This window comes from Macrotis lagotis, chromosome 6, assembly GCF_037893015.1.
Source record: "Macrotis lagotis isolate mMagLag1 chromosome 6, bilby.v1.9.chrom.fasta, whole genome shotgun sequence".
NCBI classification, from domain to species: Eukaryota; Metazoa; Chordata; class Mammalia; order Peramelemorphia; family Peramelidae; genus Macrotis; species Macrotis lagotis.
Window position 1 is genome coordinate 58,784,344 of NC_133663.1, and position 21,037 is coordinate 58,805,380.

At 38.4% G+C, this 21,037-nt stretch overlaps 1 protein-coding gene and 1 long non-coding RNA gene across 11 annotated transcripts in view; one reads left to right on the forward strand and one right to left on the reverse strand.

Moving 5' to 3' along the window:
• RHBDD1 (rhomboid domain containing 1) overlaps positions 1-21,037 on the reverse strand; it is a 161,699-nt gene that overhangs the window by 16,721 nt on the left and 123,941 nt on the right. The window lies entirely within an intron of this gene.
• LOC141490877 (uncharacterized) lies at positions 654-7,775 on the forward strand. The gene is made up of 3 exons (XR_012469380.1): positions 654-1,201; positions 4,355-4,510; positions 7,657-7,775. It is a non-coding gene; the product is annotated as an uncharacterized LOC141490877 (long non-coding RNA).

Sequence of the window (21,037 nt, forward strand, 5' to 3'; positions counted from 1 at the left end):
GAAGATAAGGCACCAGGGGAGGAGAAGATAGAAGGGATATGTGATGGATAGGAGGATAGTAGGATGGAAGAATTCCTCTCCCATTCTTTTAGCATCAGGCCTTGTTTCTAATTGCCACCATAGAACAGAAGTTAAGGGAAGGAAAGAAGGGAAAATAAAATCTCTAAAAGGACAGCCTTGGCTTCTGAGGTTGTTTTCAGTCCTAGATCCATGATTTAAGAATCTATAGTCCCTGGGAACAGCTTCATGGCTGTTATGAAAGGCATTCAAATCTGACCTCAGACACTTAATAATTACCTAGCTGTGTGACCTTGGGCAAGTCACTTAACACCATAGCTTTGCAAAAACAAAAACAGATCTATAGCCCCAAATTCCAGCTTTTTGCTTGGAAGTAGTGGGCGGGGGGGGGGGTAATGACACAGAAGGAGAGAGTAAATGTATTCTTGCTATCCCAAACTGAATAATATACACATATTTCTCATAGAAATATTTTTGCACATAGTGATCAAGTTCAATAGTGATAATGGCAATTGAGGTATGTTATATAAAGTTAAGTGAACTTTTTTGGTTTTTATTTTTATTTTTTGAAGGCTGGTGTGAGAGCCAGGCTGTAAGTTACCATGCCATTTCTGGGGGGGGGGGGGGTGGAGGGAATCATGTTGAATTTCAAACAGATAATCCAAGAATACCAGCAGGTATAAAGTAGAGATTGAATTTCCTGAAATTATAGAAAAACAAATGAAACCATAATTCTCCCACAATCATCCAAAGTATTCAACAGACAAATGCTGAAATCTCTTCAACGTTACAGATTTATCTTCATCTAAGAGTGTGTCTAAACCAAAATCTTTTTGCAATAATATTATTAATAGTTCATTAGAAACAAATCCTACTTTAGAGTTGTGAAATCTGGCTGTAATTACATTTGATGACCCACTTATAACACTATTCCAATGGGAACTAATTCCCTCCCCAATGCTTTTTGTTTGTTTGTTTGTTTTTTGCTAAGGCTAATCAAATTGGTTCTTCTTGCTGTTCCTTAGACATGCAATCTACCTTTCATCTCTATGTAAACTTTAATTTCTATATAAGTATCAACTACATGAAAGAAAATTATCTCCCAGAGGAAGATGACATGAGCAGTAGTCAACAAGGGTTGGTACAACACTACATCTGGAATCACAAAGCTGTGTGACTCTAGGTAAGTCATTTAACTTTGCTTCAGTTTCTTCAAATATAAAATGGTGATAACAATAGCAACTTGGTAACAATGCTGTTGTGAGGAGAAAATAATGTTCTTTGCAAACCTTAAAGCACTTTATTAATATTATTTATTAATTATTACTACTTCCTGGAATTGTTGAAGATTAAATGAGTTTGTATTTGTAGTGCACTTTGCAAACCGTAAAATAGTATATAAATACTAGCTATAATGATTAAAAGTAATAATAGAAATGATGACAATAATAATTATTATTATTGGTGGCAAAATCTGGGGTGATATTAGATTAGAAAAAGTGAAGAAGGCTGGGAAGAAATATTTTTGAAGTAAAAACGTAAAGAGGAGAAAAGATGGATGAGAATAGGGCAGGAAGCACCTTTGAAAGAGAATAAGAGTGGAGCAGAACAAGTTGGCAGCATCAGCATAAGTAATGGGTGCTATGTATTTCCTAACTCCATCCTTGCATTTTTCTATACTTAAAGTTATTCCTCCCCATTTCAAGGGAGGTGAGACTCCCATTTAACTAGTTATTAAGGAGTCAAGCCTAGCTGTTGGTTGGTTGTTGTCCTTCATGCTCAAACAGGATCAAAATGAAATCACTATGATGGGGTCAGGTACATGATGTCTGAATGTGACCAGTATGAGTTCAGTAGGCTCTACCACAGGTCAGCCATAAATAGTTCATATGAAAAGTTGGATGTCTCCAAATCTATGCAATCTATACATCTCACATTTCTCTTGAGTAACTGCAACTCAGTTTTGCCCATAGATCACAGCATCTTCTTTGATGCAGACACACCATACTGGGTATCCACTGCCAGTGTCTCCCATGTCATACAATCACTTACAAAGTTCTTCAGAGAGAACTTGAGTGACCTTACATCACTTCTTCTGACCTCCACATGAGTTCTCCATAAAGTCTTTTAAATAAAAGTACATTTGAATTTCAAACTACATGGCCAGTCCATCAGAGCTGCACTCTCTGCAGCAGAGCATGAACGCTGAACTGTTCACCTTGAGAAAGGACCTCAGTGTTCTGGACCTGACCATATCATGTTCTGGACCTGACTATGTCATGCCAAGAAAGGGATCATTTCCAAGGGGTCAAGTCCAGACAAAGTGTCTCAACTGCCAGCTAGAGTTCATATCCTAGAAGATACACTGTCTAGTAACCAATAATGGGTCCCAAGTCAAGTCCCATTTAGTCACTGTCTGGGTCTTGACTGGCTCAGAGTGAATGTAAATATCAATTGTTTCTGTACTGACCCAGAGATCTTCCGCCCGAGACTGATTTTTTTTTTGACTAGATAAATGTTGACATTCTTTGCTTCATTTCTTTTTTTTTCTTTAGGGTTTTTTTTTTTTTTTTTGCAAGGCAAATGGGGTTAAGTGGTTTGCCTAAGGCCACACAGCTAGGTAATTATTAAGTGTCTGAAACTGGATTTGAATCCAGGTACTCCAGGGCCGGTGCTTTATCCACTGTGCCACCTAGCCTCAATCACTAATGGGTATTGCCTCATTCATGTGAGACCATTCAAGACCTTAGCTTAAAAAGAACAAGGTCTTCCACTGTTTCTGGAGTCATCTCCAATGATCCTGACATATCTTAACACTAGACCCAGATGGCTCCAGAGGAGAAAGTGATGTTGGTGACTTTGCACAGCACCCCTTCTGCCACCCCAACTCGAATCCAATTCACTTGCATATTATGGCATCATCTCGCTAATGTCAAGATCCTCCAAGAATGAAGGACGAACAACAAGAGCAACAACAAAAAGTACCACAGGTCTAGAAAAGGCAATGTCTCACTAAATTTTATTTGTCTTTGAATTCACAGTTAAGATAGTGTTAGAGACACACCAAGTAGAATCCTGTTTACCTTGGAGAGCAGACAATTTAGATAATAAGGGTGGATGAGTACATTGCTCACTCAGCTTCTTTGGAAAGATGTGGGTGCATGCTGGGGTTTGGTAATAAGGATACTGCATTATTAAAGGTTGAGCTTTTAAAATGTTCTGAAGATGCCATTAAAAAGAAGAGGGTAGGGAGCGGCTAGGTGGTACAGTGGATAGAGCACCACCAGCCTTGGAGTCAGGAGTACCTGGGTTTAAATCTGACCTCAGACACTTAATAATTACCTAGCTGTGTGGCCTTGGGCAAGCCACTTAACCCCATTGCCTTGCAAAATCTAAAAATAAATAAATCAACAAAGAAACAAATAAGTAAATAAAAAAGTAGAGGGTAGAATCACAGAAAGTTAAGAGGCAAAGGGGACCCTAGAGATTACATAATCCATTCCCTCCTCCCCAATTTTTACAAACTGAAACTCAAGAGAAATAAAGGCAACAGGAGAGTTTACAGAAGTTACCTTATGGCTATATGAAAAAATACTCTGATCTGAATGCAGACCAAAGCTTCCTATTTTCAATTTTTATAATTTGCCTTTGATTTTTTCATTTTTGTTCTGATTCTTCTTTCACAACATGATTAATATGGAAATATGTTTGTCATAGTATATGTTTAACATGAATAACTTATATTAAATTTCTTTCTGTCAGGGGGAGGAGGAGGGAAGGAAGGGAGGGAGAAAAATGTGGAACTCAAAACCGTATAAAAATTGTTGAAAGCTATCTTTACATAAAGTTGGAAAAATAAATTGATCTTTTAAAAAAGTACTCTGAATCACTAACAATGAGAGAAATGTAAATTAAAACAACTAATAGATTCCAGCTTACATCAATCAGAATTATAAAACTGAACAAAAAAAGAAAAATGACAATAGCTGGAAGGGCTATGGGAAAATATATTCATGTACTAGTCTGACTATTCTAGAAAGCAATTTGGAACTACCTCCCTCCCGCCCCATCCCCCCCCCCCCAAATTATTAGAGTATGCATTCCTTTTGACATAGCACTACCACTACACTAGGTCTCTACTATAAAGAGACTAAAGAAACAAGAAAGGATCCACAGATACAAAATATTTATACCAGCTCTTTTTGAAATGGCAAAAAAATGACAAACTTAGAGGTAGCCATCCATTGGGAGTGGCTGAACAAATTATGCTATATGGATTTGATGGGGAGGGATAGTTTCAGGGAAACTTAGTTAAGATTTGCTTGAACCAATACAGAAGGAAGGTGAGCAGAACAGGAGAACACTTCAACAATACTCTAAAAGAATCAATATAATGAACAACCATGATTTTAAAGGAGTTTTGATGAAGCATGCTGTGCTCCCTACTTTCCAATTTAAGAAAAATGATGGACTCGGAGTCCAGACTGGAAAGGTAAGATAAAAGTTGGACTTTTAAAATGCTACATGTAGGTGTGGAGGATAGAATCACAGAAAGTTAGATGTAAAAGAACCTTGGAGATCATATAAATCCATTCCCTCCTTCTCAATTTTACAAATTGAAGCTCAGAGAGAGAGAAAAAGAACAGGAAAGTTTGCAGAGGATGAAATTCAACTACCCTATTTATTCTATGTCCATCTTTTTCCCCCTTCATTTTTTGCTTTTTTTCTCCTTCTTACTTGTTGTGGACAAGGTGAATTCAAGAAATTGTTTTGCTTGACTATAAATATTTGTCAAAAGAGTTTCATTTTTCTTTCTATTTAAGTGGAAAGGGGAGAAGTTGGATTTTCATTAATTGAAAAAAATGAATTAAAAAATAGCCAAATAGGCAAAGACAGGATGACATTCCAGATAGTCAAACTCCTAAAACAGCTCTTACCATGCTATTCACCTCTTCCCCCAAATCAGTCACTCCCTACTGCCTCTGGAAAGAAGCTTCTAGGTCTTCCACCTAGATTTTCAGTCTTGTCTCACACTGTCAACCTTCACATTCTCTCTATTCCAATCATACTGTCTTCCCAAATAGGATATCCTGTTCTCCTAAGAAACTTTTTACAGATGGCTCCCAGATATAAAATGTATTCTCTACCTCTTGAAATAACTCATTTCTTTCAACTGAGGCACCATTTCTTAAATGAGCCCTCTCCTGATTTCCTGATTCAGCAATAAGTTCCCTTCTTCTAACTATTCTTTATTATTTTAATAATAATAATTTACTTATCTTCTACTTTTCCAGTTTTATTTCACATCACTCCTATTGCCTCATTTTATGATCCATTGAAACTGGTCTAACTGGTTCTTTTCTCATGACATTTTATCCCTCATTTCCATGCTTTTTGCATAGTCTTTTCCTCTTGCTTGATGCACACTTCCTCTTCACTTCTCCTTTTAGAATGACTTCTGTCCTTCAAGACTTGGCTTAAATCCCACTTTCTACTCCCCTGATTCCAACAGTCTAGTCCCTCCCTCCTCAAACTGTACTGATTTAAGTGGTTTATGCTGAAAGTACCATCCACTTCTCGGTTCCCAGGTCTAAAACCTTACTGTTAAGCTCAATTCTATTTTCTCTCACCTCGTCAGTTGCCACATTATGCCATTTCTGGACTCCCCCATATCTACCCCAATCCTCCTCTCTATTTGTATAACTTCGTTCAAGACTTCATCCCAAGAGTACAGCAGACCTCTCCCAGTTGACCTCCCTCCTTCAAATCATTGTATACTGCTAGTGACTTTTCTTAAATAAGATTCTTCTTGTACCATCAGCTTAGCTTAACTCAAGTTAACTTTGGTGGCTTCTATTTGCCTATGTGATAAAGTATAAACTCATCTAATTAGGATTTAAAGTCCTTTACACTGGGATTCCTTTCAACCCACCTTTCAAGCCTCATTATACATCCCTTCTCCTCCCCCATGCTTCAATACAACCAAATTGGTCTTCTTGGTATCTAGACATGCCATAAGCCTTTCCATTGGCCATTTCCCTCTTTAGAATGGGATTCTTCATCTCCATCTAACAGAATCCCCCTTTTCCTTTAAGACACAGTTCCAGTGCCATCTTCTTATGGATCCTTTGTCAAATGCCTTTACTGTTAGCTCCTCTTCCTCACTCCCTTAAGTTTATTTTTATTTGTTCTCTTTTAATTTGTTTATCTTTAATTTACAAGTGCTCATCTTCTCCATTCAACTGGTATGGTAAAGACTGTTTCATTCTTTGTATTTGTATTCCTGGTATCTTCTACAGTGCCTCACATGATGTACCTGCATGCATGCATGCATACACACACACACACACACACTCTCTCTCTCTCTCTCTCTCTCTCTCTCTCTGACTCTCTGTGTCTCTACCCCCCTTCTCTCCCCCTCCTCTCTGTCTCTCTCTGTCTCTGTCTCTTCCCCCACCTCTGAATTTATATGTCTGTCAGTATTCAGACACATTATCTACCCTGAGAAACTATAAGCTCTTGTAAGGCAAGGTGGTGCTAGGTAGTGCAGTAGATAGAGCAATGGCCCTAAAATCAGGAAGGATCTGAGTTCAAATCCAGTCTCAAAATTTACTAATTGCATGTCTGGGGCAAGTCACTTAATTCAGATTGCCTTAAAAAAATTTTTTTAAAGTGTTTCATCATGATTGTTTTTGTATCCCAGAGCCTTGCATAACTTCAGAAACATAATATACTTTTGATTGACTATTTAACTATTTATTCTTTTATTGCATCTTTCTAGTAAGCTGAATGCTTCTGGAGGGCTATAAATCAATCAAAAAGTTCTATGCTAAGTGATGGAGATACAAAAAAAGCCCCTCAAAATTCCTTTTCTCCCCCAAGGAGCTCACAGTCTTATGGGAAAGATGACATGTCAATACCATATACATATATATATCATGTAGATGGACATTAGCAGCTGGGATAGACTGGGAAAAGGTAGAATTTGACTTGAGAAATGTAAGAAGTTAGAGAAGTTGGGAAGCAGAGGGAGGAAAAGCATGTAGGAGGGAGGGACTGTCAGGGGAAAGACAGTGAGGTGGGAAATGGGAGGTCATCCATTAGACTGGAGGAGTGGAATGTAGTCTGAAGAGAGGAAGAAAGTATGAGGATGGTAGGAGGAAAGTATGGGAGTCATCTTGAGAACTTAAACCAGAGATGCCGGAGGCCAAGAGGAAACCTCTGGGGTTTCTATGGGTGGTCTGAGTGCAGGGACTGGCATGTTTTTACCTTGGTGTTTTGGCTCCTATCACAGCTAGGTCTTGGACTTTGCAGATACTAGATCAATGTTTGTAGACTTGAACTGGAGCCTGACAGTTGTGGGGAAGATGATCTGCCAACTCTACAGTTCTCTGTCAACATAAGTTGTTGTTGTTTTTATTATTTTGAATCTGTCAAATGAGTTTCCCATTGTCCTAAGCTGCCCCCAATTTCTCTAGCTAGCCTTGAATAAATAAGCAAGTTCAAGCTAGTTTAAGTCTTTAAAATGTTATGCCCTAAAAATGTTTTCTACATAGCCTTGGATTGTTAAGTGGATAGTGAGCACAGACTTTGCTTTTTCTTTGTAATCCTAAAAATGGATTCTTTTACTTCTTCTAGGACAGGTGTCTGACTGCTAGTGTTGGCCCACCAACTGGTAGAAGAACAGTAAGTCAACAAGGCTTTATTAAGGGCTTGCTCTGGCCTAGGTACTTGGGGGATACAAAGAAAGGTAAAAGATGGACCCTCTTCTCAAGAAGTTTCAGCTAATGGGAGAGATGATATTCTTGCAACTTTGTCCCAAGATGATTAAAGAAATAAGAAAGTCCCACCTCAAGTGATTGGTTCATTCAATCAGAGGTTTTATGGGCTGGACAGGGCTTTAAAAATCACCAAGCTGAACCAGGCTGACATCATCATTTTACAAACGAATTGATAGAGAAGTTGGTGGGAGGAAGGGGGGTACAGTGGATAGAGTACCAAGCTAGAGTCAGGAAGACCTGAGTTCAAAATTGGCCTTAGACAGTGACTAGCTGAATAACCCTGGGCAAGTCACATAAGTCTATTTGCCTCAGTTTCCTTATCTGTCAAAAGGGTTGTAGAAGGAAACTGGCATGCCACTCTATTATCTTTGCCAAGAAAATCTCAAATGGGGTCATGAAGAATTGGACATAACTGAAAGATGACTGAACACACAGGTACCAAATGGAAGAGCAAGGATTTGAACCCAGGTCTGACTACCCTACACTCTTTTGAAATCATAAGAGAAAATATACTTACTTCTAACAACAAATTTATGTGCATGCTGAAAGGATACAATTGTCTAAGGCAATTCCTAGCAAAAGCAAGGAATTTAGTCAGAGAACTAAAAGTCTTTGGTCATTAAAGGCAAAAAAAACCATCCAGAATCTTGAGTAAGCAGATATGTCTTTCTTTGATCAATCAATAAATATTTATTAAGTTTCCTACTAAGTGGGAGTCAATGTGCAAAGTTTGGGGTGGGTAGGGGAAAAATCCATAGACAAAAACAAAACAAAACAAGGAGCTTATAGTCTATCAGAGAAGTTAACATTCTAAGGACATGTTTATATTCTATGGCTGAGAGCTTTGCTTCCTAAGAACTACTGCTGAGAAGAATTGTTTCTATCCTAAGTCCTTGGAAGAAAATCTATCTCTATCTGTAAACACAGATATTTATATTTATCCATCTTTCACTTTCTTCTTCAATCTACACACACACACACACACACACACACACACACACACACACACCCTTAGTCTTGTGCATGTACAGGGATTATTAGAGGAAAGGAAAGTAGTCCAGGGCTAGGTTTCTAGGAGTCCTTGAGAGTAGGGAACAAGAACTACAAGTAAAAGGGCATGAAAGAATACAAGATTGACCTCAACTGGTCCCACATCTCTTCCCCCCACCCCACTTCTCGTCCTCTTTTACCATTCAACCCCAATACTTTGAAATCAAACCTTCCAGGTCATTCATGTTGACCTCCAACTTACTCTAACAAAGGCAACTAACTGGCACTATGTGTCCCTAGATTATGAGCTCCTTGAAGGCAGGAACTGTCTTTTGCCTTTCTTTAAATGCCTTACATTTAATATAGTGACAGTTTACTGATAGTGAATGACCAGTAATTATTCTTAAACTTTTCCTATGATCATATGCATTTTGAAATAGGGACTAAACATTTCCTCCTAGACTATGGGTGAGGCTTAGAGGGGGAGATCATGTACAAGGCAGGGTAGAAATGGTGTTTTCTGGTGCTTCCTGCCTACTCCACCAGGTTACTGGTCTCTAGAACCTACTGGAATTGCCAATGGACACAGCACCAATCAGAAGCCTACAACCTCCGACACCCACTCTCTAAATCTTCATTTTAAAGTGGTTCCTCAGTGAAGGGACTCAGAAAAAACTAGGGTCACCACTGGAGGACACAATATGGGGGAATCAGTGAATATTGGAATTCAAATGAAGAGGGTTACCTGCATGTGCCTCAATCAATAAACATTACTTATCTGCAAGGTACTATAAAAAGGACTGGGAATTTTTGTTGTTGTTCAGTCATTTCAGATGAATTGGACTCTTCATGACCCTATTTGGGGTTTTCTCTATTTGGGGTATCTCTACTACAGTGGTTTGCCATTTCCTTCTCCAGCTCACTTTACAGAGGAAGAAACCAAGGCATAAAGGGTTAAGTGACTATCTCAAGGTCACACAGATAGCAAGTGTCTGAGGCTGGATTTGAACTTAAGAAGATGAGTCTTTCTGATTTCATGCTGAGTGCTCTATCCATTGTACCATTCTGTTGTCTCTTACCTATCTATAAACATGTATCCAATACATAGAGATATAGGCAAAAACATACAAAAATAGGTTTCTAAGTCTCTATTTCAATGTTTATATAACTATATCTAGACATAGACATCTATATCTAGGTATATCTCTATATTTGTTTAGATCTAGATATAATATTTATGCCTATCTCCATATATATATATATGTAGGCATGTTTATATAGATATGTTTTATATATACAGAGAAAGAAGAGAAAGAGAAAATGAGAGGAGTGAGAGAGAGACAGAGACAGAAAGCTTGAGTTTGGAAAAGGGCAGAGTCATCAGATATTTAAGTTAATAATAACACCGAGAGGCTTATTACTTTGATCAGAAAGGCAGTATATGAAGCCGGAAATGTAAAGAGGCCAAGATGTTATTTTCATGCATCTATCCTGGTATAGAAAAAAAATGAGGAGGGGCAAAGTTGCATCTAGAGCTGCGAACCAATGACTATTCTAAATAGGACACATTTCCATGAGTCATACATAGCTTTAAATACTGTGTAGAAAAATGAGATTAAAAAAAAAATCCAACACATACACACACACAGAAACTACTTTTCATTTGATGTGCCAATCCTTCCCTTATAAAATTACATTATTCAGCTTCAAGAAGGAAAAAAAATGTACATTTTTCATGTTTATGATGGTAGTTTTAGAAGGAAGCCCCATAAATACAGCGCTGTTAAATTTCATAGATAAAACTCCCAACCTCTCAACAATGGGGTGATTCCTGCTGTTAAAGCAAGGCCAGTCAAGCCTAAAAGGTTCTGTGCCCCCCAGATGATTGATGAAGGCATCCAAGTATCTGACTGATGTGAGGGTCTGATGAAGCAAGTCCCACCTGCACCATATGGGTCGACCTACCTCTATCGAAACTTAAACCTCCTTCCTGACTGTTATTTACCTCTGAAGACATATCCTGCAATTCTTTTACTAACGATGTTTGATCCTGCTAATTATGCTGGAGTGCCAGGACAGTATTTCAGAGTTCACAAATTGCTCCTGGGCATGGTACAAATTATACATAATGCATTACATTGTAATTGCTGTATTGTGAACTTGGTATGCTTTTCCAACATAAAAAAATACTGACATTCAAGGAGTTTTATTATAAAAACCATAAGGGATTTTTTCAGATTATAAACATCTGAAGACATAGCATTCTCATGAATTCCAGCCAACTATTTTGGACACACAGAGGGCGGGAAAGGCTGAAAATCAAAGCAAAAAAATATACTTTATCTTTATGTTTACAAGGGAAGAAAGGAGGTAGTTATTAGGCCAAGACTACATTAACATGCTAAAAAAAAAAAAAGAATCCAAGTTGGGAGGTCAAATACCTTTCATGCTACAGAGGGATGGTGGGACTTAAGAAGATCTGGTTTCTTAACAGGCTCTGTAACTTAGTGTAACTTAAGGGAAACTATTTCTTCACCTTTCTGGGCCTCAGTTTACTTCCTTGAAAAAATGAGATGACTGGATGATTTCTATGGTTCCCTTCAACTCTCCCATCCTAGGACTCTATGATTGTCCTACACAACAAAAAAATAGAAAAGGCAAGAGGACATAGTTTATTCTTGACATAGCAAGGCAATGTCCAGAATAACAAAGATTACTTTAGGCAAGACTGAAGGAAGGACAGAAAAATAGAGGCCAGGTCCCTAGCTGTACTTTTTACCAAAAGGACCTCATTTTCATAATTAGTAGACACCATTTAAAAGAAAATAGGAGAAAAAGAAAGAAAAGAACAAAATGATAAACCCCAAGGTTACTCTATCTGAATCTTAGGAAAATCTATCCTTGGACTCATTATTTTTAATAGTAGAAAGGGATTACAAGATAAACAGTGTTATCCAAGATCACTTGGCATGGACTGAGTACCCACACTGTTCCAGAGACCTTACCTAGGAGCGCACCAAACATACAGAAGATACAGTTCCTGCCCTCAAGGATAAATACCAAGAGGCCAGGTGAGCCATCTGCTGCCAACCAAGGCAGAAAAACGAAATATAAGATTCATGCTAGTTTATCCTCATTCACCTTTCTCACCAGAATGTCAAACAGGGACTATTACAAAATAGTTTTCTGCCTGCAAGGGGACTTCAATAACCTTAATGAATCAGCTTGCCAAATTGTAAAGGCAGAAATGTCCTTGTCCCCGAGACCTACTCCAAGGCAATACCATGGTGTGGAGAAAAGATAATCCTGGGGATCCTGAAAGCACGAACAGCTGAACCCGAAGCTCTGGAAGGCTTAGGAAGGCTACCAGGTTTGTTTGGATGAAAGACACTGTGGGCATAGCCTCTGAATTGTGGAAAGTGCTTCGTTGTGAAGATTCATCTATTAAGGAAAGTATGAGGAGAGGTTTGATCTGCCTCAGTGGAAACAATACACACGGATCTCTTCCATGATTCCTCTTCTCCTTTTAGATAAAATATCTAGTTGAAGATGATCTACCCTTGGTCTGGGACATAGTGATAGAAGGCAGGTTTGTCAGCACATTATCTTTAGAATTTCATCATGTTGCAGCAAGGTAGAACAGAACGCAAAAGAGATTTGGAGCTGGAGGATTTGGGTTTGAATTAGGGCCCTGCCATTTATTACCCTGTAAACTTGGGTAAGTGACAACCTCAAGACTTTGGTGTCCTTACATGTAAAATGAAGGGAATGGAGCAGATGACTTCTAGGGTCACATTCAACTATGGTCTCATAATCTATACTGATATAGGGAGAGTAGTGGAAAACAACTGAGAATCAAGGAGCCAGGGTTAGAACTAGGGTCTAATTCCAGTGTGGTTTTTTTTTTGAAGTACTCTCTCTTTTTTTATTGTTTTTGATTTACAATTTTTCCCCAATCTCCCTTCCCTCTCCCCCCCCCCCACAGAAGGCAGTCTGTCTTTACACTGTTGCCATGTTATACATTAATCAAAATTGAATGTGTTGAGAGATAAAAAATAAAATATGAGAGCAACATTTCATAAGATGATAACTTTTTTTTAAAAAATTAAAGGTAATAGTCTTTGGTTTTTGTTTAAACTCCACAATTCTTTCTTTGGATACAGATAGTATTCTCCATCCCATATACCCTATAATTGTGCCTGATTGTTGTACTGATGGAATAAGCAAGTTCCATTAAGACTGATCATTAGGGGCGGCTAGGTGGCATAGTGGATAAAGCACCAGCCTTGGAGTCAGAAGTACCTGGGTTCAAATCTGGTCTCAGACACTTAATAATTACCTAGCTGTGTGGCCTTGGGCAAGCCACTTAAATCCATCTGCCTTGCAAAAACCTTAAAAAAACATTACTCCCATGCTGCTGTTAGGGTGTACAATGTTCTGGTTCTGCTCATCATCACTTCATGCAAATCCTTCCAGGTTTCTCTGAATTTCCATCCCTCTTGGTTTCTAATAGAACAATAATGTTCCATAACATACATACACCACAATTTATTCAACCATTTCCCCAAGTGATGGACACTCCTCAATTTCCAATTCTTTGCCACCACAAACAGGGCTGCTATATAATTCCAGTGTCCTTTCTACTGAATTAAGCAAGATAAAATTTCAGTAGTCAATAAGTATAAAATCTAATAATTGCATTCAAAAGTCAATTGCATGGGGGCAGCTAGGTGGTGCAGCAGATAAAGCATCGGCCCTGGAGTCAGGAGAACCTGAGTTCAAATCTGACCTCAGTTACTTAATAATTACCTAGCTGTGTGACCTTGTACAAATCACTTAACCCCATTGCCTTGCAAAAAAAAAATCTACCCCAAACTAAAAAGTCAATTGCACAAGTACAGAGATTCACAACTGGAAAAGAGTTCATATAAAGAAAATCTGAGGGACTGGTTGTAAGCTAGAAGCTCAAGATAATTCAAGTATGCCATGACATTAAAAAAGGATAAGGTAATCTCAGGATGCATTAATACAACAATAGCACTGGAAAAGTCACATTCAAAATTGTAAGCCATTCTGTAGTTGTTGAGTTATTTCAGTCATGTTTTACTCTCTATGATCCTGTCTGGGGTTTTCTTGGCAAAGAGACTGAAGTAGTTTACCACTTCCTTCTCCAGTTCATTTTGCAGATGAGGAAATCGAGGCAAATGGGCTTAGTTGACTTTCCTTGGGTCATATAGCTAAGTAAGAGTCAGGATGGATATAAATTCAGGTCTTCCTGACTCCAGGGCAGATCACTTAACCCTGTTTGTTTCAGTTGCCTCATCTAAAAATGAACTACAGAAGGAAATGGCAAACCACTCTAATATCTTTGCCAAGAAAACTCTAAATGAGGTCATGAAGAATTGGTTAAAATTGGAAAATGAGTGAACAAATCAAATATTCCAATGTTTTATTCCTCTAGCATGGTATATCTCCAGCTATGATGTCTGACTATCTGTGTGATTCTTGTGTCCCTCTCCTGAATTTGTCACAGAAGTCCACTCAACATGCTAAGGACCTTTTCCTCTTGATATCAGAAGGACAGCACTCTAACTGGATGCCCATTACACCCAGGTCTAGTTACATGCCCATCTTTTTCATTCACACCCTTCCCTCACAAAGTCTTTCCTCCACTTCTTCCAAGTTCCTTATTGTTACATACTACACACTGCTCATCCCCACCAAGTACCTCTCATGCACTGGTTTTGGGTGGTTCACATAATTTCTTCTTTTTTTTTTTTTTGCAAGGCAAATGGAGTTAAGTGGCTTGCCCAAGGCCACACAGCTAGGTAATTATTAAGTGTCTGAGACCGGATCTGAACCCAGGTACACCTGACTCCAAGGCCGGTGCTTTATCCACTATGCCACCTAGCTGCCCCGGTTCACATAATTTAAGAGATTTCCAACTTTTGTGACTAGCTGCAATACAACTTTAGTACTGGTGCCAAAAAGACCAGTCCTTGTTCCTAGGAGAAGTTTGGGGGGTCATTAAAAGAGCTTTTCAATTTCATGAATTGACTTTTTCTCCTCTTTTTCAAAATTGCTAAGATAAGGGATATAAATAATTTGACACTCATTTAGCATATGAGAAAACAGAGTCAGAGAGATGAAATTACTTTCCTGGGGTTACACTGGTAGCAAAAGGCAAGGCCAGGGTTAGAATCTAGAATCCCAACTCAAAACTGAACACTGACTGTACTATTAGAGCTTGAAGAAGAAATGATTTAAAGGGGACATGAGGGTTGACCTCAAAATGGCAGACCTAAAGACCAGTTTGATAAAAGAGACATCATACCCCAAACCTTCCTGGGGTGGAGAAGCAATGCATTCCTAGTCACTCAAAATCTTGAAACTTCCAAGGATGATCTGGGATGGATTATTGATACTTCAAGGAATGGAATGAACTATATGACCTTTCTAAACTCTGTTCCTAGTGAGAATTCATCTCAGTTCTCACAGCATCACAGTGTTGTCATCTCTTGGTACCACCCAAGTTCAGACCTTCAGTTCTTGTCTAGACTGCTTTATTAACCTATGCTATGAACTCTGAGTGAAAATTGAATTATACTTTTTTCATTTTCCTATTATTCTTGCTCTTCCCCCCAATACAGCTAATGTGGAAATATATTTTTGTTTTGTATGACTTCACGTGTATAATGGCTATCATATTGCTTGCCTTCACAATGGGTGGGGGAGGAACTGAAGGGAGGGAAATAATCTGGAACCTCAAATTTAAAAAAAGGTAATATGAAAACTGAATTAATTTTTTAAAAGTAGGAATAATTTGATAACTGTAAAAAATTAAAAAATAAAATTGCCATAGGACTGTATGATACCACCTTGTATTGTGTGCTAGGAAAAATAGGGTTCAATTCTTTTTGGTTGAAGTAATTTACTTCAAATCACAAGGAAAGTACAGATCTAGAACCCAGGTCTCCCTTGATGCAAACTCCACTGACTCTTCTTTCTACCACAAGAGTAATAAATTCTTTCATTATACTTTCGAATAAAAAAAAAAACCAAAACATCAACTCTAAAATTGCTCAGCCTCCCACAAAGCACTATCAGTCAAGCTATATATTGCAAATAACATGACTTGGTTAGAAAAGTTCTATTAGTCTTTGAAGTTGGGCCACAAATACTCAGACGTACATTTGGCAGGCGTTTCACCTTCCATCAAAGAATTCTGTGTTCCTCAATTGACTTGTCTCCCACCTGGTTCAATAGTGACCAAATGGCTCAGCCAACTTCAAACCTAATTTAAGCCCAACAGTTGACAGCAAACCACCCTCGACAGTATATAGAAGGCTGACAAGACTGGGTCCCAGCTGTTGACTCAAGCAGTTACAACATACAGTGCTGGCTAAAATTTAAACTTGGATGAAAAAGTGCATTAGTTGGCTGGCTGCCGAGTTTGGGGCACAGCACCCAGAGATATGCACATGAAAGACCACATGAAAAGTTGAATTGGTCCTACCTTTTAAAGGCTCTCAAGTGAAAAGAAAGTACTCACTCAATTGAGCGCAAAATTTCTTTAAAAAAGGAGTCTTAGGGGTTAACTTCTAACAAGAAGCAGCAGCAGCATGAATTCAGTTCTCAGACTGAAGTTTCCCGAGGGCCATTCAACGACTCACAGATTTGGTACAAGATATCACATTCATTCTGGCATCCAGTAAACCAGGCCAAAAGTTCAATTTTAGATTCACAAGGTCTATGTAACTCATTTCAAAATGGAAAGGTTTGGAGTTTCCAACAGAGCCAAAATTCTTGAAAGTTTTAAGTTTTTTAATTATAGCCCCAAAGACTTTCAGACTTGGGAAGATGATTTAAAGATTGGATACTTGATTAATTCAAATCCATGTCAATAATAGAATATGGCATTAATGGTGACAATCTTGGGTCCCATAGAACAATATTTCCATCTGCCAGGAGGCTGAATATCAAGGAAGGATTTAGGATTTTATGCTTCCCTCAAGAAACTTTTCCCTCACTAGTGATACTGTGTCTGAACTTGCTACTAAATAGTTTACATAACCTCCATCCTTTTATATTCACACTGTCTCAAAGATCTTTGACTTCTGGCTTCCAGTGTACAAAGCCCACTTCCAATCCTCTACTAACCATTTCCTCATGCTTATCCACCTCTTCTCTCCTTTCTCCTTCTCTCCTCTCTCCACATTCCCCCACATGCACCCACCTCCCCACTCCCATATATACATTCAATAGTATCTTCCTCTCTTTCTCTTGCCCTCTGTACATCCATTAAATCTTTAAATCTACAACTTTTTCTTTTTTTTACCCTTAAATCTTCTTACATTCACTGAGAAATAGTATCCTCCAGATGACATGGATTCACTTGCCACTTTTTCTTTTATACCCCCATTCAATGTTCATAATAGAGAAATTTGATCCCTATTGCGAACCTTCTTTTGTCAACCTTCACTAAGCAATTTCCTCCTTTTAAGAGTCAGGCTATTCCAAATTTATCAAACAATTCAGATCCTGATGGTTGTTATTTACAGACCTCCAAGACATTCTTTTTCCTCAGTGAGATCAGTGTTTGGTTCTTCTCTCCATCTCCTGCCCTCATACTAGGAAACTTCAATGTATATACTTAAGAACCTCTCAAATACTCTAAAATCCCAGTTCCTTGACCTACTGAATGTATGTACTAATGGGACTTCAACACATATACAAAGATCCCCTCAAATTCCCTGTTTCAATTTCTCAACCTACTCAATCCCCCGGCCTATTCATCCACCCCTCGTCAGCTACACAGATGTTAATTCTCTTGACTTTACTATAATGCAGAAATGTTTCACTTTCACGTTCACAAACTCTGAGATTCCTTTATCTGACCATAAGCTTTTATCAATGCATCCTTCTTTTTCTTTATAACTCCTCACCCCACTGTTTGCCATCACCAGTACCTCCATTCCTTCTACTTCTCAGTTTTTTCCCCCAGACCATCATCCCTGCTCTAGCTACCCTCTTCCCTCTTCCATATTTTGACTTACTGATGATATAATTGGGTTCTACATTACCATCTACCATCTATTTTCTCATCCCATCTTGTCCGATTGTTGATCATCTCTACCTTGACAAGGACAATCCTAGACTATTCCCAACATCTGCCTCTTTTGCTATTCATGTGTTGCTAATAGACCTGGAAGACATCACAAAAGTATGCCAACCAGATTCACTACAAAATTATGCTATCTAATATCACTAAAACAGGGTAAAGGGGCTACTAAGCCTAGTGATTTACTCACCCATTTACCAACCTTCTTGCCTCCCTTCCAAATTCCTGTTACTGTTGAGAGTACTACCATTCTTTGAATGACAGTGAATTTCAGAATTAATGTCTACTCAACTCTCACTCACCCTATGCATCCAGTTTATTGCAAAATCTGTTTTATTCTCCCTTATCAAAATCACATATACATTACCCTTTCCCCACTCAGTCAAAAGTCTAACTCAGGTTCCATCACTTCTATAGGAGCCTTCTTTCTAGTTTCCCTAGCTCAGGGAATTCATTCCAATCCATCCTCTACTCAGCTGCCAAGGTGACTTGTCTAAATGATTGGTCTCACCATGTCATCTCCTTGCTCAGTGAACTGTGGTGTCTCCATACCTCCAGGCTCAAATACAAAGCCTGCTATTTGTCATTTAAAGTTCTTCAAAAAGCTATGTCCTCCAGAGAAAGAGGTAATGGACTTAAGAGGGCAAATGGAAGCTTTCTTTCTCTTTTGGGTATGGCCAGTGTGAGAATTTGCTTTGCTTGATTGTTATGAAATAGCTTTGGCTTTTCTTGTTTTCTCAATGATTAGAAGAGGTGGGGGAATTTAGAACTGAAGGTAAAAAAAGATTTAATTTAAAAAAAAATAAAAAGCTCTGCTTAAACTGGCATGGACCTACTTTTCTTGCTTTTTAATCTATTACTTCCTGACATGATATAATTACATGAGCCTTCTTGCACTACTTTGAAATTTGACCTCCATCTTCTACTTTGTGGGCCATCTTTCATTTCTGGAATATTGTAACCCTTTACTTCTGGCTCATAGCTTCCCTAGCTCCTTCAAGACCCAGTTCAAATCCTGATTTTTTTCTAGAAGCCTTTCTGGTCTTTCCACAGTTGCTAAGGCCTTTCCCTTTTAGATTATTTTCATTAATTCTGCATAAATCTAACATCCATGTACAATATAAGATATGTACAATAAAACATGCAATATATTGTATACATAAAACACATATATACACAAATAAACATACACAAGCAAATAAATAAATGAATATATATATAATGTACATATGCAGGTATCACATATATAACTAATGTATAAATAACTAGGTAATTAGTAATTTACATGTTATCTCCCCTTCCCCATTAGACTGTGATTTCCTTCAGGTGAAGGGGTGTTTTTTGTCTGACCCATAGTGAGGGATGGAGCAACAGGTCTGGAGTTAGGAAGGCATAGGCTTAAGTTGGGTCTCAGACACTTACTAGCTGCGTGGCCCTGGTCAAGTCATTTAACCTCTATTTGCCTCAGTTTTATTGCTGTGAGGATCAAATAAAATAATATTTATAAAAAACAGTGAGCACAATATCTGGCAGATGCATGTTGATCTTTATTTCAAGGATAGAGTCTGCAAAAAAATTTCAGATCTCCTTCCCCCACTTTCTCCCATTGTTCCCTCCTCCCCTCTCTTTCTCTTTTGAGACATCTACTTAGGCTTCCTCCATATAGCCAACTGAAGATAATGGGCCCAGATGAATTTGGAGGAAAGACAGGAAGGCACTTAAGGACATTTTGAAGAAGATGATTTTTAATATTGGCTAACAAGGCATCGACCACTGTCCCCAGAGATAATTCAGATTGAAGGCCAATGAAGAGGTAGGTGATGGGATTGAATCGAGGGCAGTCAATAAGGAAATTCACAAGAAAAATGGCACAAAGCATATCATCAGATAGATGGAGGTCTAGGAAAAGAATGTGAATGGATCATATGACAAGCATAAAGGAGAGAAGGAGGGATCTTCCACCCTTGCCTAAGCTTAGAAATTTTGAGTCTCTAAGGAATACTCTTCATAGACATTTGCAAGGTATAATCTAGGTTATGGGCTAGTTCTGATAGTTCAGAAGGAGGTGAAAACCAACCTTTCTCATTCCAGTAGCCCTACAGAGGACTGCAGAGAGGTATTGGGGAAGAGAGAAGTAGAGGAAGAGGGAGTGGAATAGGTGAATTTCCTGTTGGAAATCAATTTTTCTGTATCTCTCCTACTTTCCTGATGCTTACCTGTTCTATCATTAGGCAGAATAGTACCTGCCTAATAGGAGTGAGATCTCCCTCAACAATTTGTGCTATTTCCTTATTTTTCTCTTGCCAACAAAATAGGTTCCTGGCTTAATTTCTCCAGAAAATTGGGGATTCCGGAATAATAACTGCTCACATTTTATGTAGCATTTGTGATTTGCAGTATGCTTCATTTCCTCACAACAAACCCATGAAGAAGTATTATTGTTCCTACTTTATAAATGAGAGAATGGAGGCTCAGAAAGATTGAATGAGTGACCTAAAAGTGTTACCAATGTTATTAAGTGTCAAAAATGGAAGACATGTTCAGAAAGCAAAAAGACTCTTTGTGAATAAAATAAAAATCTTACTAAAATAAAAGCATAGTCTAGAAATGCCTGGGGTTGGTTAATACCAGACTCCCTAAAACTCTACCAAAAGGGCCCCTTTCCTTTAAATGAACAGAATATTCCAGAACTTTGGAGCATCCATAACTAAAATGATCCCATATGCCTGAAGCCTTCTGGAGTAAATATTTTTCTTTAAAATGGACGCTTAATTGTGACTCTGGCTGAGACTATGGCTGATCATAAGACAATTCTGAGAACTGCCAAGAACTATATTCCTAATATCCGATTATTCTTGTAATGCAATCATATTATCAGAGAAAAGGAGCTGGCACAGAGAAGTAAGTTTGGAAAGAAGCTAGAAGGGATGGTCTTGGAAAACAGAGCTCCTGAGTCCTCTCAGCTCTACCAGGGGTGTCCTGGGTGGTCTTTAAAAGGTCCGCCACAGCCTCCCTGAATATCAGCTCCATCTATCTGACCTTTGTCAATTTATTTCATACTACACCATGGGATGTTGTGAAAGAAAGTTTGACAAAATCTCTGATGCTGGGTCCAGGTTTGAACTCT